Source organism: Haemorhous mexicanus, chromosome 19 (assembly GCF_027477595.1).
Source record: "Haemorhous mexicanus isolate bHaeMex1 chromosome 19, bHaeMex1.pri, whole genome shotgun sequence".
In the NCBI taxonomy this organism is placed as follows: domain Eukaryota; kingdom Metazoa; phylum Chordata; class Aves; order Passeriformes; family Fringillidae; genus Haemorhous; species Haemorhous mexicanus.
The window spans coordinates 6,443,183-6,449,877 of record NC_082359.1 but is presented as its reverse complement, the minus strand read 5'-3'; the positions used below and the strand labels follow the sequence as shown (position 1 = coordinate 6,449,877).

Genomic DNA, 6,695 nt, shown 5'->3' with positions numbered 1-6,695 from the left:
AAACACACACACGCCAACAACATGAGCTAGGAGGAATGTTCTGCAGGAGTGTGCCAGGAGTCTCCAGTTTAACCAGGTACTTGGAAGGTTTCACCTTTACTCCTCCCACAGCAACACCTCTGGCTTTGGCAGAACATCCATCTGCTGTACTTGCCCTGTCAAATTCTTGACAAATTGCTGGGTTTCCCTACATGGGGCCTACTCCTCTGCACATGTGACATTAGTTATTGCTTCATTTCCTACCCAGCTCCACCATGAGAATCTCTCTAAGTGATCCAGTGGTAAATAAATTGCTAGGAAAGAAACCATCCCTCTCCAAGAGGTGCTGAACTGAGGTATAATAAAACTGAGGAGCTTGGTGTCACCAGGCAACCTGCCATAGAGCTCCACATCAGCCCAAGCTCTTAAACCACAACCCTTCCCCTGGGAATGCTGGATGCTCTGCACACAGAGACCAGGATGAAACCTCCACTGACTTCAGTAATTAAGAGGTCATTCCTTGGAAATCAGAGAGGTGGAGAGTCTACCGTTACTGTTTCCTGATCAATGGTAGTAATTAGGAGCCCAATCTGCAAATCAGAGTACCCTGAATCCAGACAATGCATCAGCCCTGACCATGCTGTGAGGGAGGATGAACACACATTCTCTGACACCACATTGTTCCATTCTATGGACTTGGTAAATCATGAATATTATTAAGACTTTACCAAAGGCAACCCTACTTTCATGCAATCTATTGGACTGCCCTCTAAGAAGCTCACTTCATTTCCCAATTATTCATTAAAAAAAAGCTTTTATAATAATTTTTTAAAAAAATCAATTTATACAAGAACTATAGCTTTAGTAAATCCTTTCAATTGTTATCTGCTGTCAGATGCAAGAAGATTGGAAAAAAGTGGCACAGGCAGAAAAATCCAACTCATAAAACTGCTAAATAAAATATCGTTTATGCTTCTGCATATTCAGTCTAATATTAACAGATTGCTTTGTGTTCACAGCTTGGTTTCCCCTTTCCATCCACAAGTAACAGGCCTGGCCCAAATCCATAATGAACTGCTCTGTCATGCAGGAGCAGCTCTACACTCAGCGTAAGACACGCGGTTACACACACACCTCCTCCACACTGGAGGACAGCTCTCCTCTGCCCAGCAGGAACTGCACTGGCCTGCACACATGGGCTCTTTGGGGTACAGACTCCAGCCCACTTCTGCCTATGCAGTGTGACAAGAGCCTTCAGGAGTTCTGATAATATCTACAACAGACTCCTCTGATCTCTACCTTGCTTCTTCCCCTGGGGAATGCACAGAAAGGAGCCTTATACATAACCCGCTTCCCTCTTCATTTAAAAACATGAACTGTAGAACAGCATGGTTTGAGGAGGGATGTCACAAAGCTTCTCCCCACTTCACAGCTTACATCAGATGTACCAGTATCAGAACACATTCTGGATTGCTTTCATGCAGAAATAAACCAATAATTAACTGCAATATTCACAAATAACTACAAAATACTAGCAAAATTTCAAGCACCTTGGGAAAAATGCATCTGGTGATCCCATTATCCTATTACCCTTAGATTTTACTTTGTTCTTCTCATCACTGCAATCAGCAGCTCACAAAATGCACAGTGCCAAGTCTGCATTATACAGGGAAACACCATCTCTTGCCATGGTCAGGTGAATACCCAAGCTGCTACAAAGCTAGTTTGCTTTTCTGTGGCCCAAAAAGGCTGTGCAGTACTAGGGTCTTAGCAGCCAAGGTGTTTGCTTCATACAGAATTGGAGCCTCAAAGACTGGACTCAAAGGCAGCTGTAAGCCAGGCTGGGAATGGGTGAGATTCTTCCCATGCACTGCTCTGCTGTGTTAACCATCATCTCCATCCCCACCCTTGTGAGACAGAAAGGCTCTTTCCTTTACAGCACACTTCCCTATATCATGATGATGGGTACTGAGGAACACACAGGACCCTGATAACCCCTTACCTAAGCATTCAAGCTCTGCAGAGGAAGATTCCTCTTCTTTTCAAACATCCTAAATCCCTCCAAATACCAAGTAGACAACAAAAAAACCTGTCGATGTCATCTCATTGCATCACCCCTCCTCTCTCTCCAGGACTCAAAGGCATGTCTCCAAATAGCTATTAGCTTTGCAAAGCAAAACAGATGTTTCCTAACACCCAAATCCTGGCCGCCTGCGAGGTGCCGATCGGCTGCAGCACCAAGGAGCGGCAGGACCGGGGCTGTGTCTGCGCATCTGTGCTGCGGAGGGGAGAGGGATGCGAGACGTGCTCCCAATACCCAAACGCCTCTGCCAGCCCCGCGCTGCCTTTCTCCATCCGAACCCGCTCGACACACCCAAAGGCAGCGACAAAAAAGAAACCCAAGCCAAAACCCGGGGGGATGCGGCAGGCAAAGCGCCTATTTCCCGGATGAATGCGGCCAAGCGGCCGCTGTGCCCAGGTAGCTGCCGCATCCCCGCGGAGAGCCGAGCCCGGCGGGAGCCCACCTACCTGCTTCTCCTCTGCGGGGCGGCGCGGCCAGGGCGGGATGCCCGCGGGGGGGACCGGCAGCGGGGAGAGAAAAGGAGAGACAGTGAGGCGAGGGGGACGCGCCGGGCCGCGGGGAGGAGCGGCCGCGCGTCCCCGCCGCCTCACCTGGGTTGGCCAGCTTGCTCTTGTACCGCATGCCCGTGCTCATGGTGCCTCCCCGGAGCGACAGCCGTGCCCGTGCGTGTGAGGGTGGGTGGGGGACTGAGGGAGCGCGAGCGGCGGGGCCGCCCCGCGCCGCCGCCGAGGGGCCGGGGCCGCCCGGGGCCGCCAATCCCGGGAGCCGAGCCCGCCCCGGGCCCGCCCCCGCCGGGTGACAGCCGGGCCGGGGGTGCCGGAGCCGGCTAGGGCAGCGGGAGCCGCCGGCCGCAGCACCGGAGCGATCCCCTCCTCCAGCCCCGCCCCGAGCCAGCGGCTGGCGAACACAGCCCCGGGCTGGGCTGATGGGCAGGAATAACCCCCGCAGCCACCCGGACCCGGGCAGGCTACACCTCCCTGAAGGTTTGAACACTATAAAAGGCAGCACTCCCTGCTCTCGAACAGAAACACAGCACCGAGAAGGAGGAATACAGTATTAAAAAAAAAAAAAAAACAAAACCCAAACACAAATGAAATAAATAGGAAATGTGTTTCCAGATTTAGCATCTCAAAATACAGTGGGAAGTCCTGAATCATACTGCAACCATGCTGTGTGAAGTAGGAATGTGTGCTCTGTTTCCATTAAAATTTTTAAAGAGTTTATATGGGAAGTTATTTTAGGTAAAAGCTGTCAGCATAACTCTTTAAGACAAGGCAAGAGAGAACTTAAATGAAAAGCAGCAGTTGCACATGACATGAGAACAACTCATAGAAAACTCAACAGCAGAGAAGAAAAGAGACTGGGATGTGAAGACTAAGATCAAGACTAAGATCCTTCCCCTGACTTCCATGGCTGCAGGGAGGGGTCACATCTTCACCATTTCAAGGACAGGCAAACTATCCAACCTGAAACTCTTCAGAATACAGGACAGGGTAAGCTTGGCAGGGCGATGGCTGCATAACTAAATGGCACTGCCCTGCCTGGGAACAAATGTGACACTGATGCCACAATACCAACAGTTCAAATCCTTGTAGTCATCACAGCATTTATCTTGGCATTTCTTCCACCTTCTCATTCAAAACAGCCCGCATAACAAAACAAGGAGACACTTCTAAGGCCTGGCAATCCGAGGCATATGCATTTTAAAACCACATTAGCTCACCCTGAGCTCACTTTTAGCCATTGATTCAAAGCATCAGAAAAAAATGAATCAGGTAATTGTCAGCAAATTTCCTTGTTTTTAAATGCTAGAAAGCCCCAGACCATCAGAGACTCTGCACCACAATTAAAGGCACCAACAAGCCAATCAGCCTTTCATGAGTTGTTTTATAGTCTGCCACAGTGTTTTAAAACTAATGAGGGCTGAAAGGACTGCAGTCAAATGCTCTTTGATCCTTCTGAACAGTCATTTAAAAAGTTACATGTGGGCACTTTGTCCCAGCGCTGGAAACGTCCGTCTGGAGAAGGCCAGGATGAAATTCAGAGAAAGGGACTTGTCTTGCAAGGCCCTGGTACTGCCAACACCTATGGGAGTTGAAATGCAAAGTCAGAAAGCAGACTCTAGCCAGTGTCCTCTGTCCAGAGAGCTCCACAGTACAAAGACTTGGCTTAACAACTATATATTCCCCCAGTAAGCTGTTAAGTATTTTAACAAAACCAAGTTGAAATGTAACTGAAAACTAACATCAGTCAAGATCAAAGAAGTGGTAGAAAGCATAAAAAAATAAAACTACATTGAAAGGAAAATACTCACATATGGAATCAGCAGCTCTACAAGCCCTTCTTGGACAATTATTAAAATAGATCTCAAACTTTGAGCCAAAATGCTCCATCTGGAATCCACAAACCCAAAGAAAGCACCGACTATCAATCAGTACTCAGTATCATCAAGTAAAAAGCTTTCACTGAGGCTTCCTACTCAAGACCTGTGACAGTGACTTTAGGTGCCTTGCTTTAAAGACAGAAAAAACTCCTCTGTTTTTAATAAAATTCAAGACTAGATGCTTTTGAGAGTCTACTTCCCCATTGTCCTAGCTGGCTTTGAAAGGCAAAGCTTTCATGCCACCTTTGCTCAGAGAGCTAATCCAGCTTGTAACTAAGGTCTCCAACTGAAATCTGGGTTTCTCAGGAGGGGTGTGGCTGTCCAGACTTTCACAAGCACAAAATAAGATGGTTGCAAAATACGATGCAAAATCCTGGAAGAAAATCAAGAAATGTGCAAACAACAGCAAACAAATTATGAGAAGAAGTTTGCCATTAAATCTCTCACCTTGGCCCTCTGGACAGACATGGTTAAATTCAAATCTTCATAAAAATGGCAGAAAATTTGTGTGAATGCAAATCTGTCACTCCATTTCTTCTTTCAACTTCGTTACAGCAGCCACTGAAGTAACAAGGTAAGGTCCATTTTATGTAGTTCAACTCCAAGCAAGCCAAATATGCATCCCAGTAATGCCAATCAGTTGTGAATCCTATCCTGATTAAACACTCATTGCTAGACAGCAAAATTAGGGGTAATCATTACATGAAAGACACTCCAGTTTTGTACAGAAGACAAAGTGTCTCAATCCCATATTTGGAAAGTAATTTACACTTGTGTATATATAAAACACACAAGACTACAAAAGCATGCAGAATAGAGCTAAAAGTCAGCAATGACATAAAGGAAATAACAACATTCATGAACTTATAAAGTAAGGTGTGTGATCAGATTTTCCAAGATATTCATCCACCCAAAGACATCAGTAGGTGCTTAATGAACTTTGGAAAAAAATAGATGTGAAGCTTTGCTACCTAACTTATAGGTAAAACACTTTTAAAGTTGTTTTGAAATGAAATCAATGCAGTTTGAAGGTATACAAATTTTAGAAAACACCTTCATACCCCAGGGTAAACATCAAAACTTCTTTGAATATGCACTGTGCACAATGCCATTACAGCATTTCATACATTAGCTTGAAAAGGCAAAACAAAACAAGAAAAACCACCCTAAAAAGAAAATCAATGTTTTCCACATTCATACAATTTATTACAAAACTTCAAAGTAGTGCTATGGTATATATAAAAAATCAGGACATGCCATTGCTCAGCTGACAGATAGAAATGCCTGTGACAAATTTTTGCCATCAATTCTTGAGACCTGAAGCCAAACCTCCAGAGGCATCCACACGAGTTGTTGCTGTGTGGAGTGTTTATGGTGTGTTAAGGCACGGCGATTTAGAGAAGTCAGCTTTTTCCAATCCCTGGTGACTCATCAGTGTACATTTCGTACATTTTCTCATACATCACACAAATGCAAATCACCAGAGATGAAGCTTCAAAAGCAACAAAAGCACAGAGGAAGTTCTGAAAAACTGATACATAATAACCTAAAATGGCAGGTGAAAGTTATAACACTGTGCAAACACACGTACATTTACCGTAAACAGGCCACAAAGTCTTAGCATTAACCACAAAACTGTTCAGAACAACCTAGCAGATAAATGATTAATTCTTTAAACCCACCACAATGACTAGTCCAAACAGTGTACTCTTGGCAGTTTCTGAATAAAAAGGTACAGGAAGGATAATAAACCACATTGGTAAGTATGAAGACAGTGTTATGAAAGGAATCAAAAAAGATACACTATAAGTTGAATAACAATGATTATATAAAACAAGCAGGTTTACAACACGATCTTCAGACTTTGTGTTTTACTGCAGGTCTTGGTCTGTGGCATCCAGCTTTTGTATTTGAACGTTACCACTCGGGCAAAGAAAAGAGAGCACCCATCCACTAGAGAACCGTATGCTGCTGGGAACAAAAGTGGAAAACAGAGCATTAGAAAGGACAAACTCTTGGCACTGTCAGAGCCCTGGGGGCTGCTGGAGCCCCTCTGAGCAAAGCAGCATAATCCAGGGAATGGGAAGTTCCTGCAGCACAGGCACCTGCATTGCAACTAGATCAGCTGAGCAGTTTGGTCCCAAATATTTATCACAAATGTCCAATAAGAGCTTCTAAATGAGAACTTATTTTTAGCTACATAACTTCTTAGGCACCCACACCCCCCCCCAGCCTGCAAGAACACGAGGA

At 45.4% G+C, this 6,695-nt stretch overlaps 1 protein-coding gene across 2 annotated transcripts in view; it reads right to left on the bottom strand.

The window, feature by feature from the left end:
* Positions 1–5,627: 5,627 nt before the first annotated feature.
* LOC132336309 (septin-2) overlaps positions 5,628–6,695 on the bottom strand; it is a 33,903-nt gene continuing 32,835 nt past the window's right edge. The window contains exon 13 of one of the 2 annotated variants that reach the window (XM_059863673.1): positions 5,628–6,416. The gene's annotated coding sequence lies outside the window, so the exon portion shown is untranslated. The remainder of the gene's footprint in view (positions 6,417–6,695) is intronic. The other variant, XM_059863672.1, reaches the window with a different exon arrangement.